This window comes from Callospermophilus lateralis, chromosome 3, assembly GCF_048772815.1.
Source record: "Callospermophilus lateralis isolate mCalLat2 chromosome 3, mCalLat2.hap1, whole genome shotgun sequence".
Classification (NCBI taxonomy): domain Eukaryota; kingdom Metazoa; phylum Chordata; class Mammalia; order Rodentia; family Sciuridae; genus Callospermophilus; species Callospermophilus lateralis.
Window position 1 is genome coordinate 110,347,171 of NC_135307.1, and position 20,872 is coordinate 110,368,042.

A 20,872-nucleotide genomic window follows, 5' to 3' on the forward strand; every position below is an offset into this window, starting at 1 on the left:
AACCAGGGGCCCACGAGCTGAGCAGAGGAGAGAGATGGTTTTCAATTTGACCTCCTCAGACCCCACTGGAAGTACCACTGGAGACCCAACTGAGAGAGGCGGGGAAAGCCCTGTCCCTCTCTGGGCCATGGTTTCCCCTTAAAAGGAAAGGGCTAAGCCAGGTGGTTTAATGGTGCCCTCTGGGGAAATCTAGAAAACCTCTCTCCTCACCCCCGAGATCCTGGGCTTCAAGAGAGGCAGGGAGAGTGGACCCCCTAAACCTGCTGAGAGGAGCTGGAATAGAATTCTGCCTTTGTTTAGTCATGCTAACAGCAGTTCATTCCTGAGGGACTTGTTATGTACTAGGCACGTTGTATTATCTCATTTAATCCTTATCTCTGTTTTATAGAGGAGTCTCAGAGAAGTTCTACAAGGTGCTCACGGGCTCACAGCTAGTATCAGAGCCAGGATTCCCAGCCAGGTGTCTCAGGTTCCAGAGCTGGTGTTCCTCCCCCACACCTCAGCGGCTGACAGCACCTGGTTGTTAAACACATGGGCCTGGAAGCCAGCTCCTGGACTCCAGGTCCTGCTCTGCCTCTAGCCAAGTGACTTTAAGCCACTTACTTGAGGTCTCTGAGCCTTAGTTTTCTCATCTGTTAAAATGGGCGTGAGAGTAGCACCTAGTTCATAAGGTGGTTAGGAAAATTCCACTAAATGAGCTAATATCTGTGAAGCAGCCGGGACGGGGCCGGACCCACAGTGAATGACAGTATGTTCAATTTTTAAAATATGTCTGTTGGTCGGTTTGTTTTGTCGTGTTGTCAGTTCTGTTTGAAAGAGTAAATTCATTGTAAATGTTTATTTTTAATAGTTTTGCTTTCTGTTTCTCATCAGTGAGCAACGAACAAAATGGAGCTTTTGGAACAGCCTTGGAAACACACATGAACACCGCCGTGCACATGCACGCAGCCCAGGATGCGCTTTCATTGACATTTTAACAGAAACACATTTATTCATGAATTTTTGTAGAGGAGAGAGAGAAAAAAAAAGTCTTCCAAAATAGAGCATTCAGTGTTGGCCAAATTCCTTAAGTTGCCTCAAATGAGCAGCATTGTGACGTTTTTAGGTATTAGAAGGAGACCCTCTAATGCCACCCCCGGCCCCGACACCTCTTCTTTCCATTCCTCCTTTAAAGAGAGAGAGCCATTCTTGGCCACGATGACAACTGTTTTGACTCCTTATGAATCCTCTGCTTTGTGTTGCCCCAAATATAATGCCAATGAGTGTCAAATCCACATCAGACCCGCAGAAAGCTGGGTGGCACTGAGTCTGCTGTGGTGGCTCTGGGGCTCTCTTTATTCTGGGCTCAGGGGTCTGAAGTCTGACCTCTGGGGCTGTTTGGCCCCATCTGGGCCCACAGCCAGGATCCTGGCTACATCCATGATGAGGGTTCCCTGCTGGGGCCCGCAGAGAAGAAGGAGCTCTGGGCCACACAGAATTTAAAATTGAGGAACTGTCAGTCCTGTGTTTGGTTTGTCTCATTCTGAGTCTGAGTCTGAGGCTGTGTGTTCCACTCGAGGGAGGGCTCTGCTGGCCTGGCCCTAGCCCAAGCAGGAGATGTCATTAGAAGTCTTTGGTGACAGTTTCTAGGCCTTGGGTGTGGGACCAAGGGACTGAGAGAAACCAAAGGCCTTTGAGGTGAGTTTGTTCTTAAATTTTCCATGGTTGGGGAGAAAGGAGACACAGAGGAACCGGAGTCCACGTGGAGGTGACGAAAACCATCCTTAAGCCGAGAAATTTCCCTACCTTCTCCATCAAACCTTATGTTTGAGCTGCTGCTGCTGCTGCTGCTGCTGCTGCTGCAAGACCAGCTTTGGATAGAATTGAAAGCCTGTGGACATAGGTTTGAATCCTGGCTCCATTTTCCAGTCTGTGTGAATGTGGGCATTTCATATTTCTTTTGGGCCTTGGTCTTCTCATAAAATGGGTATGAGGCTCTCCACTGTGAGGAATCCAGTTAGTGCTGGCAGATAGGTCTCTATGGGTCTCTGCAAATGTCGCCCACAGAGGCATGGGCTGCCTTTCTCATCTTGGATGTTTGATGATAGCCAAGAGCCTCAGAAGACAAAGATATAACATCTCCCTCTACAGAAAAGGCAGGCAGGTTTATTGCTGTTCTAAAAGATTCGGGTTCCCTAAGCTTGGATCCTCACTTGTAAAGCACTCTGCTCAGGGTGCAGATATTTCCTTCTCTCTTTGTACCACAAAGAAACCAATGTGAACATGATGTTTCTGCCATGAGGAATTGGAGTCCTTTATCTCGGACCCAGGAATCTTGTGTCTTTCACACTAACATCCATGAATCAGTGATGAGCGAACTTCTGATTTTGTAAATAAGGTGAAATCCCGGATTCTTCACTATCCTTGACAGTTTGGGTGACAAGGATGGGATGGTAGCAGAGATATGGCTTTCTGGAAGAGGACAGATGAGGGACTCACCAGCCAACTAGTGCAATATGATGAAAGGTCATGGAAATCAGTTATCAAACATGTGGACCAAATTTTAGGGTAAGTGAACAAGAGATGGTCCTTTACTTCTCTGTCTGTTGAGAAGGAATCGAGTGGAGATGGTTGCAGGCTGAGGACCAGGAAGTAAGTGCAAAGACAGCTGCTAAAATGATGCTCTGATTGTTATTAACTCTTTTTGAGTCAGTGAACTTCTCCACCGAGGTCCTGGCCAGCCACTGTCCCTCCCCACTGAAACACAACAACTTGAAGATTTGTCATGGGTGGGTAGAAGGAACGCCTGCCTTGCAGAGAGCTGTCGCAGAGACAGCCACTTGCCTGAGTGCTGCTGTGGACAGAAGCCAGTAGGGTGCTAGCATTCTGGGGAGGGGAGGGCATGATGCTTTTGAGCAAGAATAACAACCCTCAGCCTTCCTAAAGTGTCCCATGCTACCTTCAGATCCATTTGGAGGTGACATTAATAGGTCTTGGGTTTTGGGGGGCATTTGTTTTTTTTAAAAAAATACTTAATTTTTTTTTTTTTTTAGTTATAGATGGAGGCAATACCTTTATTTATTTATTTATTTATATGTGGTTCTAAGGATCAAACCCAGTGCCTCATGCGTGCTAGGCAAGCACCCTACCACTGAGCTACAGTCCCAGCCCCTGCTTGTTTGTTTTGACAAGGGGTCCTGGATACTATAAGAGAATATAAAGGAATTTTGGTCTGCTTAGAGAAATTTTCCTGAGATGGACAAATTTCCAGAGGAAACCACAGATGAAGAATTGGCTCATATCAGGCCCTTAACTGCTTCTGGTTGAGTTTAGCATCCAATGGTGACCCTTTGAAGAATGAGAAATGAACCCAAGGGATTCTAAATAGACTCCTACCATCAACCCGATCACCCTGGAAAACCCCTAATCCTTCTGTTAAAATATTTGATATTGGTATCGGGGCAGCAGGTGCCCTCAATTAACGTGATCTTCCTTAGATGCTTCTGCTCTGTCCCTGACGCAGTCCCAGCTTACCCTATGGGTATCAGTCCTGTGGCCCCAGACAGAAAGCAATGTAGCTGGGGCTACTGAGTCGAGGTGTCCTAAAATGGAAAGAGCTGGTTCAGGGCTTCCCGGTACAGGGCTTCAGGTGGGCCAGTTGGTGGAGCCATAAGCAGCCGCCGTGGTGGTGGCTTACTGGCACAGTAGCAACTCCCTCCCCTCCCGCTCCAGCCTCAGCTGCTTTAAGGAGAAAGATGGTCGGGGAGAGGCTGAAGTCTCCCCGTCTCCAAAGAGGCTGAAGTCCATTTGCTTTCACCCAAGTGCGCTGAGGAACTTTGGGAGGGAGGATTCAAACTTTTCTTAGTCTGCTGGAGCCAGGCAGCCCAGTCCCCACCCTCCCCGTGGCAGGAGGGGAGCCTGGATGCACCTGTGGGGTCTGAGGATGGTTCAAAGTGAAGAAGAGAAACTAGCATGATCCTTTGGGCCACGTCAAGTACTGCTGTTGTGGCTTCGACATCAAAATGACTGGTAGGAATCGGTGATTACATATACCCTGCATGTCCCCGACCCCTGGGAGAGTCTGGTTGGGGAAAAGTCACACAGAGAGAAGTGCTAGTACTTTTGGGGCCCCACAGCCTAATGAACCCCTTTGAGCTATGATAGCTACAAACAAGTGGCTGGGGGTATGACTCAGTGATACAGCATGTGCCTAGCATGCCTGAGGTCCTGGGTTCCATCCCCAGTGCTGAAAAAAAACAAACAAACAAACAGAAAAGCTACAAGTGACAGATGCTCCTACTCCCTGCAGCCTCTGGCAAAAGGAGACAGCCTTCACATGGAGACGCACCTGGGGCTTTGGACTCATACCTTCCTGGACGTGGCCACCAAGCACACCCTTCTGTTTTTCTTTTTGGAACCAGGGATTGAACCCAGGTGTGCTTTACCACTGAGCCATATCCCCAGCCATTTTCTATATTTTATTTAGAGACAGGGACTCGATGAGTTGCTGAGGCTGGCTTTGAACTCTTGATCCTCCTGCCTCAGCCTCCCGAGCTGCTGGGATTACAGGTAGGAACCCTACTCCCAGCAAGCACACCCTTCTTTAAAGCTTGCTACTGGGCTCCTGCTGAAATTGAATACCTGACCCACAGAGGCCTTGTAACTGGCCTGATATTTCTACCTGGAGTGGGTCAACTCAGAACCAAGGGTCCCACTCGGAACACAGCTGCCTGCAGCTCCTCAGCCTCAGCCCTACACTTCAAGGGACACGTTCTCCTACATGCCCCTCCCTGAAGCAAAGCTTCTGGCTTCCTGGGGACTGGGATCCACAGAGGTTCCCCTGAATGCCTTGAACTGCTGTTCACAGAGGGTTCCACCGAGCACCCACTCCTGCTACGGCCACTCAGCCTTGGTGTTAGCCCTGGAGAACCCAAAGTGGGCCCGTTCCCTTGGCCACGGGCAGCACTCTGTGCTGTCCTTCCAGCGCTGGCCAATGCTCCCCTTGGTGAGGCTTGCTAGAGTTTTACTGACTCTTAGGGGTAGCCAATGGCTCCGCTCCTTCATCTACCTCTGGGAAAACTACAGACTGGCAGGTGGCAATACCCCTCTCTGGGATCATAGAGGGGAAACAAGGTGAAGCTGCTGACTGAACTGCCTGGGTCACTTTCTGCAGATGTCCATAGTAAGAGTCCATCCTCTGATGAGACCACTTGCCCACCTGCCTGCCACCTGCTAACTGGAACTGTCATCTTCCCAAACACAGGACACCCCTACTCACACAGATACACAAAGTAAAGGTCTCTGTGCTTCTACCTTTGCATGTCAGACTTGTGACTCCTGCTGAAGCTTCCCTGGATGTCTGAGAGTGGCCGTGGCCCCCGCCTGGTTAGGACCGATGGACTAAGTCTCATGGCATTGGTGGGGACCTCACCTTTGCAGGTTATGGTGTTGCTGTTTCAGTCGGATCAGCCGATTTCAGTCACATGTTGTGGCCCTTGAAACGAATTTGTGTCGTGGTTTAAACTAGCCGGTCAGTGTGCGGCGTGACGATGCTGTGCCTTAGTTGCAGAAGGCACTCAACAACGGGCTGGCCATCGGGTGTTCCTGGCCTTCTATGCTCCCCATTGTCCACAGGCTCCTCACACTCAGTGTCCACTCCATCCCCCTCACCTTCCCCCCGTCCACACAGCTGAGGAAAGCACTGATGGTGGTCACTGACGGTGACTGACCTCAGAAAGGGTCATGTACTCTCAGCCACTTCCAGGGTAGTGACCAAGATGAAAGGGTCGAGGACCCTGCAGACCTGCTTTGAAAACTGGAGATTCTGCCCCTATAATTCCTGGGCATGACAACGTCTTACTTTCTCTAACCTCCGGCCTCGTTGATCCAACCAAGGGTTGGTAGTCTGGATTGAATTCTAGTGAAATTTTATGACAATATCCTGTTGCTCTTGGACCGACCATTCTGGGAGGAAGGTCTGGGTACGAGTCAGGCATGATGGGGGAAAGGTGAAGTTGCCTCTACTAGAATGGATCCCAGGGCTCTTGGGCCCACAGAGGAGAAGCAGCGCCTGGCTCTGAGAGGAGTCGCCTTAGACCTCAGCAGCTTTCCTCACCATGGTAACGGGACAGCCCTGCCACCTGGTTGTAAGAGCCTCAAACTTAGCTGCCTGCTGGGTTAGCCACCCCCACCACACGGCTCTGACCGTTGTTTTTATTTATTTATGTTTTTGGAACCGAGCCTTGAATCCCGGGACACTTTCCTACTGAGCTACACCCCCAGTTCTTTTTATTTTTTGGTACCTGAGATTTAACCCAGGGGCCCTTTACCACCGAGTCACATCCCGAGCCCTTTTTATATTCTATTTTGAGACAGGGTCTTGCCAAATTGCTTAAAGCCTCGCTAAGTTGCTGAGTCTGGCTTTGAACCTACAGTCCTCCTGCTTCAGCTTCCCGAGTTGCTGGGATTCCCGGTGTGTGCCTCTGCACCTGGATTGTTTTTTATTTTTGAGATGCCTGGCTCTGGCCATGATTTGATAACCCTTTCCCTTAACTTTACAGAAAAGCAGAGAAGTTATAGGGAATTGTGTGAGATAGCCCCAGAGCCTATGCAAAACACCTGCTGACCTCTCTGGATGTCCACCCCTCCCTCCATTACCCATTTCATTGGGCTGATGAAAGCTACCTGCCTGGTACTATAGATGCACAGGACAGGTTGGACTGACTGACCTTACGTAATTTCTCCAAATTTGTTACACAGAGGTGATTAACACACCATCCGTTCTCTCATTTCATGCTCACAAAGTGCTTTTTTTTTTTTTTTTTCCTGTGGGATGATGTCTACTTTACAGAGAGACACCAATCTCCAAGAAGTTAAGTTGCTGAAGGTCTCACAGCCAAGTGGTGGCTCTGCGGAATGAGCAGTTCTGCCGACTTGCTGCAGAGTTGAGTTCTGCCTCACCATTACTTCTCCAAGGGGCTGGATTCTTTCATGCGCTCCACAGACTCTGGACTCTAGCATTTCATGTCCCTCCACCTGTGCCTCAGATCTGAACAAGGTGCTTGGGAATCTTGGAAGGCTGGGGGAGCACAGAGCAGCCAGTGGGTTTCCTACCACCCCTGCCCCAGGTCGGATCTTAGTTGCCTCATCTGGCAAATGGGTCTAGGGCCTGCTTCACAGAGTGGTTGTGGGGAGCAAATGAGCTCAGGAGCAGCGGAGTCCTTTGAAAAACTGGAGGTTCTGATGAGAACACTGATGTGGTCTGAGCCATGGCCCAAGAGGCCCGGGATGGAGTGAGCAGCATGGAAAGGGCCTGGGCTGGTCCCCCAAGAGCTGCTTTCCTGGGCCCTAAGTCCCAGACTTTGCTATGGGTTAAGCAGCCCCTTTCCCAGGACCTCCTTTTAAAACTCTCATCCCTCGGCTGGGCACAGTGGCGCACACCTGCAATCCCAGCTACTCCAGAGTCTGAGGCAGGAGGATGGCAAGTTCAAGACCAGCCTCAACAACTTAGCAAGACACTGTCTCAAAATAAAAAATAAAATGAGGGTTGGGGTGGTAAAGTACCCCTGGGTTCAATCCGCAGTAACACAAAAACAAATAAGTAAATAAAAATAAATGAACACCCGTCTTCTATAGAGCCATGGCGTTGTGCTGGGTACTGTGCTGCACGTACAATGTCACGGAGCCCCTGCGCCAGGCTCATGGCATGACTCTCTGTGGAGCACTTGGACCCTCACACTCACCCTTGCCTGAGATCTCACTCTCTTGCTGCAGAGACTGGCTGGTTTTAGGCCCTTCGTCTTTCTGGACCTTTGGCTCTCGCCCCCAGAAAAACCAAGCACACTGAGGCTGGGCCTAGGCGGAGGGGACCCAGGCCCTGCCCTGTGGTTGGATCCCACAGGGACTGAGGGCCAGGGGCAGCTTCCAGGGCAGCAAGGGCAGCCAGAGCTCCCCCGATACATTGCCATCTCCAGTGCATTGCCGAAGCCATGGTGTCTCCTGAGTCCCTCCTCCTGGCCACAGTGGCAGCTTTTGTTCTCTCTCTTCTTGCAGCAGGTGGCACGTGCTGAAGTACAGCCCTGGCCCGGACACTCCCCTGTGCGAAGCCACCCCCTGACTGCCCATCAAGTCCAAGTTCATTGTGGGGGGGGTCCAAGGCTCTCATAGTCCACAGCCCCTCACTCTCCCTGGGCTGGACCAGTGGTGCTCCCTACCCGGGCCTGGCTCGTTTGTGACTCCAAGTCTTTGCTTATGTTGTCCCTCTTCTAGAACGTCCTTCACCCACCCCATGGTTAATCGCCAAACTCCTTCCTATTCATTTAAAATAATACTTTTATGAATATTTAATGTTTTAGGAGGAGATACACGCACATGGATACAATTGATAAAGTGAAAAAAAAAATCCACTAAGTGAGAATCCCTTCCTCCCACCCAGGCCAGCCGCCTGGTCCCCTGGGTGACCTGTTGGTTGTGTGCCTTTGTTTTCCTCAGTATGTCGGTGTCCCAGTGCTTCTGTTCATCTGTCCCTTCCTCTGGGACCTGTGCCCTCATGCTGTCACCTCCCCAGACACAGGCAATCCCTGCCTGACGGGTCCTCCCACACCCTCTCTGGCTCCGGCCTTCAGCATGTCGCCCGGTGATTATTTACAGGCCTGTTTCCTCCCTGGCCTGGGCGCTGCTTGGGGTTGGTAACTGCCCTGTGAGTCTGTGTTCCCAGTCAGAGGCTCAGGGCCCTGGCACAAGGTGAGTGCACAGTAAATCAAGGTTGAAAGGATTGCTGGAGGATGGCCGTGTCCTCAGACGGTGACAGCACAGTGCCTGGGGCTGTGGCACTTCTCAAAAAACCTCCTGGAAAGGAAGATTTGCTTCATAAGTGGTGCTGGGGAAACCTGGGAGGTGGGGGAAGGGGAATAGCTACTTCTTCAACTCACACCGGAGAGCAGAACCGGTTCCGGATGGATGAGACTGAAACACGTGAAGACAATGAAACCGTAAAATCACTTGCATAAAACATGTATGATTTTGATCTCTGAATGGGAAGGGCCTCTCTAAGCATAGCAGTAATGGAAGAAATTATAAAGGAAAAGATGTATATATTTGTATACTGAAAATTGGAAATGTCTGTACATCCAAACACACCATATTTATTTAGACTTAAAATGAAAACAAATATGTAAAGAGCACCTGCAAATCAAAAAGAAAAAAATCCTGACAACTTTAGCAGGAGCTCGTGGACGGTGGATATAAAAAGAAAATCAACAAGAGGAAAAATTCAAGTGATGAAACATATGGGAAAATGTTTCTTCTTATTAGAAAACAAAAGATTCAATGAAAGTAGGGAGGTGCTATTTTTTTACTTATTACTTTGGCCAAACTATTAAAAAAACAAAACAATTGTGCTCAATAGAACTGAGCTAAAGTGAGATAAGCATGATGCATGTTTTCCTTGTATGTTGATGGGGCTCCCAAAGTGGGTAGCTTTCTGGAAGTCAGTTTCTCAGCATGGTTAAAAAGCCTTAAATACATTTTTACCCTTAGGAGGACCCCCAGAGCTTAGGAGTCTGGGTCCCACCTGAGCAACATAGTGAGATCTCATCTTAAAAAAAAGAAAAAGAAAAAGTGTATATGCTCTTTTTTCTAGTAATTTGGCCTCTGGAGGCTGAAAAGCTATTCCTGAAAAATATTCTTTTTTGTGATACTGGGGATAAAAGCCAGAGATGCTCTACCACTGAGCTATACCCCCAGCCCTTTTTATTTTTCCTTCTGAGACAGGGTCTCACTAAGTTGCTGAGGCTGGCCTTGAACTTGCCATCCTCCTGCCTCAGCCTCCTGAGTAGCTGGGATTACAGGCATGCATTGCCACACCTGACTATGTGACAAAATATTATGTAGATATTAAAAACCTTGTTTAATTATCAGTAGCAATTTTACCTGGGGGTGGGGATAAGGCAAAACTTTTTTTTTTTTTTTCGTTTCCACTTTCTATTTTTCTGGACGATTTACCTTACAATAAGCATTGCTATTTTTTTAATATTTATTTATTTTTTTAGTTGTAGCTGAGCACAATACCTTTATTTATTTATTTTTATGTGGTGCTGAGGATTGAACCCCGGGCCTGGCATGTGCTAGGCAAGCACTCTACCCCTGAGCCATAACTCCAGCCCAGCATGTGCTATTTTTATAATAAAGAAAAATATCACATTTTAGAATGTTTTTAATTATATGGAAAAATCATCATATTATGGTGGATGCCCAAAAAGTAGATGATGATATGTAAATATGTAATGTGCTGCTTCATTTGTACATATGCACATAGATGATGCAGTAAGTACTGAGTTCAGTCCCTGGCACATACTAAGTGTGGAATATACACACACATATTGATATTATATTAATGCATACATCCTATGTGTAAAATATAACTTGAGAATTTATTTAGATATTGGAGTTAGGGATAATTTCTGCATCATTTTCTTTTGTACTTTTCCACATTTTCTCATAAATCATATACTATCTTTATTTCATTAAACTTCATTTTAAATTATAATTATAAAACCAGATTCTTGGATAAAGAAAATGTGGTATACATAATGGAATATTACTCAGCCATAAAGAAGAATGAAATTATGGCATTTACTGGTAAATGGATGAAACTGGAGACTCTCATGCTAAGTGAAATAAGCCAATCCCCCCAAACCAAAGGCCAAATGTTCTCTCTGATATCAGATGCTGACTCACAATAAGGGGTGGAATGTGAAATATTCAAATTCCCATCCCTTTCATTTTAGGTATGTCTTACAGCTATTTCTGTGCAGTTTCCCTGAGCATTCCCTTTAACATGAGCCAGAGAAACAACTCTGGTGTGAACCTATAGCAGCATAGCTTCAGTACCAGAAAAGGCAGTTCTTGTTCATCTCTAGCCATCCCTCTAGTATGTCTCAGTTACTGGTGTCCAATGTAACGTGCGTGCATCATGAATACGACTATGTGGAGAAATAACGATGAAACTTTAAGCCTCCTTCTGGTCCCTGCAGGCGTTAACACTGTGCTTTACGGTGTCTTAGGGAACAGAGCATTTTGTTGCAGTTTCACCATGTGAATGAGGCGCTACCATCCTTTTGACACCAGTCATTCCAAGTCAGAAGAAAAAGGAATTGAATCCCTTGAGTGTCGATCATGTTGTGGTCTTTCAAAGCAAAACATTTTTACAGATTTTGAAGCTGAAAATGAAAAGTACATGAAGTTCCATACAAATATTAATTCCTAAACAAGTAAATATCAGTCTCCATAATCCACAAAAGTTAAAAAAAAAAAAAGTATGGAGTCCTTATCTGCAAATGGAAGAGGCCCAAAAGGGAGATGACCCCTGGGAGTTATGGCCTTGCATGACTGGGCGATGACTTGCTATGAAGTCACAAGGAGCCATGGGAGTAAGTTTCAAAGTGCAGGGATATAAGAGAGTGGCCTCGCGTGGGTTTTTTTTTTTTTTTTTTAACAGAGAGACACACAGAGAGAGAGAGAGAGAGAGAGAGAATTTTTTAATATTTATTTTTTAGTTTTCGATGGACACAACATCTTTATTTTTTTTTATTTTTATGTGGTGCTGAGGATCGAACCCAGCGCCCTGCACATGCCAGGCGAGTGCGCTAATGCTTGAGCCACATCCCCAGCCCAACGTGGGTTTTTGTCCATAAGTACAGAAAGCTCTTGGTGGTGACCTGTTGGACGCCCCGATAGTTAGCGCGTTTGTGGTCGGCAGTTGTTGGTGGTGGTCTTTGGGTATTGGTTCTTTGATTTGATTTGTTGTTTTGTCGTGTGTGAGTTTTTGACTTGGGGTTGTTGTGGTGGTCTGTTATGTTTTTCCTAGCTAGCATCCCAGGCGGTGTTCCTGTGAGGACGTACAGCCAGAGTAGTGAGACTAGTGTAGGGTGGCAGGGGCCCAGCTCCTGCAAGAAGGCAGTCTTGAGGGACCAGTAGGAGGTGCCGAGGAACACCGGGCATGGCGGGTTTGGCCAGATAAAACTAGCCCACCATCACCCCATGGGTAGAGGTGGCAGTAAAAGCCCTGCTGAAGACAGTGCAGAATCTCCTTGTCCTCTCCGAACCGGATCTGATGAGGAACCTGGAGCATCCCCATGTAATTCAGTTATTTCAGGTTTTTGAGACCCACAGAACGATCTACATGGTGTTGGAGCGTGCAGGTGGGGGCCAGCTATTGGGCCACGTCCTGCAGGGTGGCATGCAGGAGGAAGAGGCCCTCAGACTGTTCCAGCAGATAGTGTGTGCCGTGGGCTACTGCCGTGACGAGCGCGTTGTGCACCAAGACCTGAAGCCAGAGAACCTCATGCTGGATGACAGAGGCCACCTCAAACTTAACGACTTTGGCTTCAGCACCACAGTCATGCCTGGGCAGAAACTGCACGAGTTCTGGGCACTTTCTCCCACTTTGTCTATCCTGAGGCAGCATATGAGGGGTCCCCAGTGGACATCTGGAGCCTGGATGTCATTCTGTATTCATGTTGACAGGGAGACGCCCAGTTTTGGGACCCACGGCTAAGGAGATGCTGAAGCAGACAGTGCTCAGAACCTACCGCGTCCCTCCCCATGTTTCTGTGGCAGCACAAACACTCACTCACCAAATATTGACCCTGGACCCCAGGAAGCGGCCCACAGCCAAGCAGATCTTTCAGCACCCATGGCTGATGCGGGGTGAGCAGTATTTACTCCATAATTACAGTGAGGCCTTCCCAAATACCCAGACCCCAAAATACTGACAGTAATATTCCACATGGGTCATGATCTACTCAAGACCTGGGTGTCTCTGGCCAAGAGGAAGTTCAGTGCGGCCATGGCTCCCTACCTTACACTGGAGCACCAGGAAAGCCAGGGGGCAGCTGCACGTTCCAGGGGAAGCCTGTGCCTCCCAGGGTTAAGCCTCGCCCACGCCCGTTGGATCTTTCCAATTCCCCTGTCCTCCCAAAGAGGAGCCCCAGTGAGCCTGCCTTCACCCCTTCCCCTTGCCCTGTGAGCCTCCACTGCCTGAGAAAGCCCAACAGTCAGGGCAGAAGTGCATCAGAAGGGCCAGCCAGCCTGCCATCCATTTCCACTACCTGCCTGCAAGGCTCCCCACACCTGATTTAGCCACCAGACTGACCCTGGGCAACCCCATGCCAATGGAAACTTCTGGAAGTGGGTGACTGGGAGGATCGCTACCTGTGTCCTACAACTGTGCTATTGCGTGCCACGTGTCAGCGGTAAGGTGGCTCCAATGTAAGAGGACAGAATCCTGCCAGATCCATAGAGTGTGGCTCCAATGAAGGGGAGAGGTGACCAGACTAAACCAGTGCACAGGCAGAGGACCTGGGCTCTGTGGATCCTGACACCTTGTGTGGGCATCGTCAAGTGAACCCTGAACAGTTGCAGGAGCAACATGGGCCAACGACCTCAGGTCCTTCTGCCCGGGGTTTGAGCTGAGAGCAATTCTGAGTCTTCCTGGACATCCGCAGTCACCTCTGCCCCCCACCTGCAGAAGACATCGGAGGCTGATCTCCCTGGGACACTCCCCCTGCCCTGCCCCTCCATCCTTTCTCCCACTCTCCTGAGATATTTCTTAATAAACTTGTTTCAGACAAAAACAAACAAAAGACCAATAAGAGGTGGGAGAGAAGAACAGAAGTTCCTTGAATTAGACAAAGGGGAATGGAGGGAAGGGCGGGGATGGGAATAGGAAAGACAGTGGAGTGAATCGGACATATCTTTGCTACGCTCACATATGAATGACTACACGACCAGTCAACAGACTCTACTGTCATGTGTGACGAAAAAGAACAAATTAATTTAAAAAACAGATTTTTTTTCACAATAAATACAACATAAAGGCTACAGTGTTAAAACTCAATTAAACATTTCTTTCTCATTGATTTATTATTTTTTTGTACTAGGGATTGAACCCAGGGGCACTTTACTACTGAGCAAAATCCCAGCCCTTTTTATTTATTTACTTACTTTATTTACAGACAGGACCTTGCTAAATTGCTGAGGCTGGCTTTGAATTCGTGATCCTTCTGTCTCAGCCTCCCCAGATGCCGGGATTATAGGCGTGCACCCTGCACCCAGCTATAGCATGGCTTTCTACTGTGCTAAATCCCCAGAGGGTTTGGCAATGAGGTGGCATTTCCTTGGAAGAACAAATGAGAAGACCATGTACTGAGAACACTGCTGGGGTAACTGCTTTCTGTTCTTTCAGCATTGGATTCATATGTGGTTTGTTTCTGAGGCAATCAGGATACACAGGGTTTTCTGAACCTCAATGCAGAAACCCCAGTGCACAAATAAAGAACTCCTTGGCAGGGAGGGGATAGCACGAGCAACGGCCTGCGAGGAGCCTCATGCTGGGCTTACTGGCATACAGAGTGAATGCTAGGCTATGGAAGGGAGCTTAGAGATGATAATCATAATGAAATAACTACTGTTTATTGAGCACCTGCTGTGTTCCTTCTAATATCTCATTTAATTTCTCCATACCTGAGATAGGTAGCTGTATGCACATCAGTTTTACAGATGAGGAAACTGAGACTCATAAAGGTGGGATAGGTACTTGTCCAGCTACTTGGTAAGTGGCAGACATAAAATTCAAATCCAGGTTGTTCTGCCTCCAAAAGTAATGTCCAGAACTTACCTGATCTCTGGTTGTTTTAAAAAGGTGAATTTAATGAGTATTTACTGAATTCTAAGCCCTGGTTTATGTGGGTGTTTTTTGTTTTGGTGGTACTGAGTATTGAACCAGGGGTGCTCTACTCAAGAACTACATTCCCAACCCTTTGTGTTTTAATTTTGAGACAAGGTCTGGCTAACTTGTCCAGAGTGACCTTGAACTTGCCATCCTCCTGCCTCAGCTTTCTGAGTTGCTGGGATTACAGGTATGCACCACAGCGCCCAGTTGGTTTGTGTGATTTTTTTTCCCATAGTATCTCATTTAGTCTTCTGGGTAGCCTTTGTGGGGTATGTGGAATTATCACCATTTTACAAATGAGAAAACAGGCCCAGAGGCCTGTCCACCATCACAGCAGACTAAACAAAGGCCTTCTAAAGGAAAGCACCTAATGAGAGGAATGAACCAGGAGCAATCCAGATGCCGGGATCAGAGCCCCAGAACCAGAAAGGACTGGGGAAATGGGGTGGGGCTGCCAGGCGGATTCTGTCTCTGCTCATGCAGGCAGCAGAGGTCAGTGGGTGACTGTGATTCTGGATAAGGCATTGCCCCAACCTCAATTTCCTCATCTGAAAATGGGCTCGCTGGTACCTCCCATATGGGGCTGTGACGAGGATTAAGAGGAAACGCACGGAAGGTGCCTAGAGTGATTCCCGCTTCCCTTTCCCCCTGGTCTCTGGCAGTGGTCAACACTCCTGAGGGGCTCTGTAAGTGCATCCTGGACCACCCCGCCCCAGCACCAGGGTGTGGCGACAGTATATGGAATGCGTGCCAGTGAGCTGCTCCCTGCCTATTTGAACTCGTGTATTTATCCTCTAGGGACCTTCATCTAGATGGCCAGGGCAGCTAGGGCAGGGGGATGCTGGCCTGGACCATCTCCAGGCCTCGACTCCCGCCCTCCCTGGCCTGCGCAGCCTGCACTGGAGCTGGGCACACACTACTTGCAAAGGCTCTGGGGCCAAGGCAGTGCCTGATGCCCCAGGGACCATCCCAGAGGTCCTCACAGGGACGCCCCTCAGCATGCTCTGGGTGACAGACCCAGCCTTTTTTCTCCCACAGCCCCTGGCGAAGGCCCTCCCACCCCAGCAGCAGACAGGAAAGTGACTCAGCCCCCACGGCCCCCTCCTCAGCCTCACACACCGCAGTCTTGCTTTGGAAAAAGGGTGGTTTTCATTTCTTTCCTCTTTTTTTTCCCTTCGAGCTTGTTCTGTCCCTGGGCCGTCTCTCCCACAGGCCTCCGTGGTCTGGGCCAGAGGTCTTTAGCCAGCTCTTTTCCATGGTGTCCTGGTGGAGGGTCCAGCCATCAGGGTGGGCTGTGTGGCCCTACTGTGTGTGGGGAAAGAATCGGGCCCCTGGAGGCCCCTGCTGGCCCCCTATTATATTGTCTTCTATTAAATTGAAACACATAGCACATCTATTACACAATAAACCACAGCTATTTCATGGATCAAATTAAGTTTTATTTGGGCAAATTACAACCTTTCCTACAGCCGAGCCTTTGTGAGGCCATTCCTTTTTAATAAAAGCAAGCATTTCTGGGCCTGGCTCTCCTGCACCAAAGCTCCGTGGAGGGTTGGGGGCTCCGGCCCGGGCTGGCATCAGCATGGGACTGTGTGTTCGTGAGTGTGGATGGGAATCCTTGCGGCCCCTCCTGGGAGTGGATTTGGCCTCTGCCTCCCCTTGCCTCCATGGCCTGAAGTTGCCACGGCAGTCTGCAGAGGACTTCTTACTAAACAAGAAGAAAGCAGTGGCAGCGGGAAAGCATTTCCCGGAATCTAGGAGGAAGCATGAGTCACTGGCCTGCTAAGTGAGCCCTGCGTGGCTACCTTGGCCTAGCCCAGGAGGCCTGCAGCACAGGGCCAGCCATGAGGGCTGCGCCAGGCTGGCCCGCGTAGACAAGCCTGCTGTCCAGGCTGACGCAGGCTCCAGGAATGCAAACAAAGCTGGGTGGAGGGGCCTTCCGAGGGCCAGGGCACCAGGCCAGCCAGGAGGCAGCAGGCCTGAAGGAGAGGCCTGCAGAGGGGTCTTGCGCTGGAACAAGGTCCTCCGGTGTCCTTGGAGCCCAGGCTGCTGATAAGTCTCCTAATTCCTGGCATGACCTGGCCTAATACTGCCAGCTCTGGTCTTCAGGTTCCTAATGAGTTGGTCCCTGTACCAACCCCAGGAGCAGCACCTGGGAACTTATCAGAAGTGCAGATTCTCCTTTTCCCACTCCAGACCTACTAAATGGGCCCTGTGGTAGGGCCTCACAGTTTGTGTTTTAACAAGCCCTATGGGCGATTCATCAACACTCAAGTTTGAGGATCACTGCATTTAATGATCTCTAAGTCAACTTCAAACCCACATTTGCTAGTTATGAATTCAACAAAATAAGATGGAAACTTACCTCATGTTTATACTGTGTTAGGTACTCAGCTGCCTACTTTACGTGCATGAACTTGGTCCTCAATCAGTTCTGCTAGTTCAGGTTCTGTGATCATTTCTCCTTTTCACAGGTGACACTAGTGCTACTCACATCTCTGGGACCTCAGGGGATGGGAGATGCTGGGACCAACTGGTAGAGTTACCTGTGTTGGCTAGCTAGCTTGTACGGCTGGCTGGCTTTTCCCTGGGTAGCTTTTCTTACGATGTCCTTTAGTGACTGTCCTACAACCTCTGAGGTGACTAGGTAGAGAGAGTGCCCATTCAGAACTGGGGGATAAGAGGGTATCAGGTAGGTGGATGAAAGGAAAAGCAAGAGATGAGAGATGTGTCAGGCCTAAGAGAGATGCAGGGTCTGGCAGAGTCTGGTTTCTCCAAATGTAGTTCCTGGGCCAGAAGCACCAATCATAGTTGGGAGACTCTTAGAAATGAAGAATCTTGGGCCCCACTCCAGGCTGAATCTGAATCTGCACGTTAACAAGATTCCTGGGGATTCGGTGTGCCTCTTCAAGTTCAAGAAATATGAAGTGGGATACAATGAAGATCTCTGAGCCACTTCCTGTCACAGGACTACAGGATGCAGGATCTTTGCGGCAGTTCCATCTTGCTCCTGCAGGGCAAACCCTGAAATTTGAGGACACTGGAGGGAGACTTCAGTCCCTAAGTCCCACAGCAAAACTAACCTAGTGAGTGCATGTTTTCAGACAGCCAATGTCCTCTTCCCAGGTTTGAGGATTTTCACTTCCTTAAATGCTTTCCTATAATGCGGACTCTGGGTTGGCTTACCATCTGTGGTCCTAGTTTTAGAAATAAAAGGAGAAAGAAGGAAGGAAAGAAAGAGGTCTAAATCTTACAAAATATGTACAGGATCTATGTGACGAAAGGACAACTGATGACAGGTATCAAAGATTTATAGAGCCATGCGCGCATGCCCAGAGCTGGACAGGGCCCCGCCCCGCCCACCAGCCCCGCCCCGCCCCCGGAAGTCCCTGCCCGGAGGTGGCTGCTACCGGCGCCATATTTTTCAGTAGAGTGCTCACCACTGGAAGCCAACTGTCGCAGTCAACCGTCTTGTCCCCCGGGTCAGGCACCACAGGGGGGACGCGAAGGAAGCGTGAGTCTGGAGGAGGAGGCTGTAGCAGGAGAGTCATGGCGTCCATTCTTCTGAGGAGCCCTGGCAGCTGGGCACCCGCCCGCTTCCCCATGCCCGTCGCCGCAGCGCGGAAGGGTGGCCTGGGGGACGGTGCTGGTGCTGTTCGTACCAACACCGTTGGGCTGGTCAGCTGCATGGATGCACCATTTGGCTGCTGCGCTTGTGTCCACTCATTGTACCACTGCTTCAGAGGCCATTGCTTCCGCGGCTGGCCTCTGAGGCCTGAGCGCTTGCACACCGTGGCATCCGCCCCATGTTTGGTTGTCATGGGACCTGGGGACCTTCCTGTGCGCTGCTGGCACTCGTCGTACCTCCTCAGCAGTAACTCCACGGTGACATCTCCCAAGTCCCTCAGGGACAAGAATAAGAAGCTAGAGGAAGGTAGCCCTGTGTCCAACACCACCGCGGAGGGGGCAGTGAAGCCTGGCCTCAAGCAGAGGATCCTAGACGGGCTGAAGCACGTTTACCACGGCTTCTGCCTGCTCTGGATCGACACCAAGATCGCTGTGCGCACGCTCTGGAAGATTCTCAAGGGCCAGACCCTGAGCCGCAGGGAGCATAAGCAGTTAGTTCGGGTCTGCGCTGACCTCTTCCGCCTGGTACCACTCCTTGCCTTTGTGGTAGTGCCATTCATGGAGTTTCTGCTCCCCGTTGCCCTCAAACTCTTCCCCAACATGTTGCCATCCACGTTTGAGACACAATCTATCAAGGAAGAGAAGCTGAAGAAGAAGCTGCGGGTCAAGCTGGAACTAGCCAAGTTCCTACAGGACACTGCTGAGGAGATGGCCTCTAGGAACAAGGCAGCCACCGGGAGCACTGCCAAAGACTTCTCCCAGTTTTTCCAGAAGATCAGAGAAACTAGGGAAAGACCTAGCAATGAGGAAATCGTGCGTTTTTCCAGGTTGTTTAAGGATGAGCTGACCCTTGGTAACCTGCCCCGGCAGCAGCTGATGGCACTGTGTAAGCTGCTGGGACTCCAGGCCATTGGCACCAACAGCTTCCTGCGCTTCCAGATCACCATGCAGCTGAGGTCCATAAAGGCTGATGACAAGCTGATTGCTAAAGAAGGGGTAGACAGCCTGAATGTCACGGAGTTGCAATCAGCCTGTCGGGAGAGAGGCATGCCTGTCCTGGGTGTCACAGAAGATCGGCTGAGGGACCAGCTGAAGCAGTGGCTGGACTTGCATCTGCACCAAAAGATCCCCACTTCACTACTTATATTGTCTCAAGCTATGTATTTCCCAACCACCTTCTCTCCCACTGACCAGCTCACATCCACACTGCAGAAGCTTCCAGAGATTGTGGTGAAGGGAGCCCAGGTTCAAGTGGCCAATGTTAAAGGCAGTCAGGTGGACAACAAGATGAAGCTAGAGGCCACGCTGCAGGAGGAGGCAGCCATCCAACAGGAGTACTGGGAGAAGGAACTACAGATGCTGTCCCAAGCAGTGGTAGAAGACACCTCTGGGAGGCCAGTGGCTGACCAGCAGCTGGAAGTGTCAGATAGGAGCCTACCATCAGAGTCCCATCTCGTTGCCCCTGTGGTTGAGGTGTTGAAGGAAGAGGAAATAACTAAGGAAGAAATCCACATACTCAGCAGTGCCTGTTCTCAACTGAAGGAGCAGAGGAAGTCCCTATCCAAGGAGAAGGAAGAGCTTGAACTGCTGAAGGAAGATGTCCAGGACCACAGTGAGGACTTACTAGAGATCAAGAAGGAACTTTTGAAGACTGGTGGAAAAAAATATGTGGAAGCACCTAAAGCCAGCCAGAGGGTAAAAAAGAGAGTCCAGCAGATGATTGGACAGATACACAGCTTGATCTTGCAGCTGGAGACAGACCAGAAGGCTGGCAAGCTAGAGCCAGCAAAGGGCTCACTCACAGGGACAGACATTGTCAGTATCACTGAGCTCGCCAGTGCCCTGAAGCAAATCAAGCACATTCCAGAAACTAAGCTGATCCACTTGGCCTCAACATTTGATAAGAATAAGGATGGCAAGATCAACATTGACAAATTCATGAAGATGGTTGAGCTGATAGACAAAGAAGACATTGACATCCCCACCAGCCAGGTGGCCACAGTTTTGGCAATGCTGGAAAAGGAGGAGATGATAAAGAAGGCCAAAGAAACGGCTGAGAAGGAGGCTGCAGGAGTGAAGGCTTAGGTCTGTCCCAGCTCCCTGGCATGTTGGTGGTGCTGCTCACATCTCCTTCCATCACTGCACCAGCTGCTGTGCCAATGACCCCAGTGGTGATTGCTTTGAGGGATCCATAGTGGCATATGTAATATTTTGTCTTGAATGAATCAGAAACTTCAATTAAAAGACACATAAAAAGAAATTGGGAGATATTCCTTGTTCACAGTTCACAGGAAGGAATAGTCCACATTGTTAAGATGTCATTTCTTTTCAGATTGTTCTACAGTTTCAACATAACCCCAATTAAAACTCGGCAAGTTTCTTTGTGGATTTTGACAGAATAGCCAATAAAATTACAAAAAAGAACAGTCAGAGGACTGATGCTACTCAACTTCAAATCTATCTTAATGGAACAGTAATCCACATAGTGTGGTATTGGTGAAAGAAAAGACAAATAGATCAATGAACAGAAAAGGG

The 20,872-nt window shown here is 49.2% G+C and overlaps 1 pseudogene; it reads left to right on the forward strand.

Annotated features, from left to right (window-relative positions):
• The first annotated feature begins 18,259 nt into the window (after nucleotides 1-18,259).
• On the forward strand, nucleotides 18,260-20,422 carry LOC143394778 (mitochondrial proton/calcium exchanger protein pseudogene; annotated as a pseudogene).
• The last annotated feature ends 450 nt before the right edge of the window (nucleotides 20,423-20,872 follow it).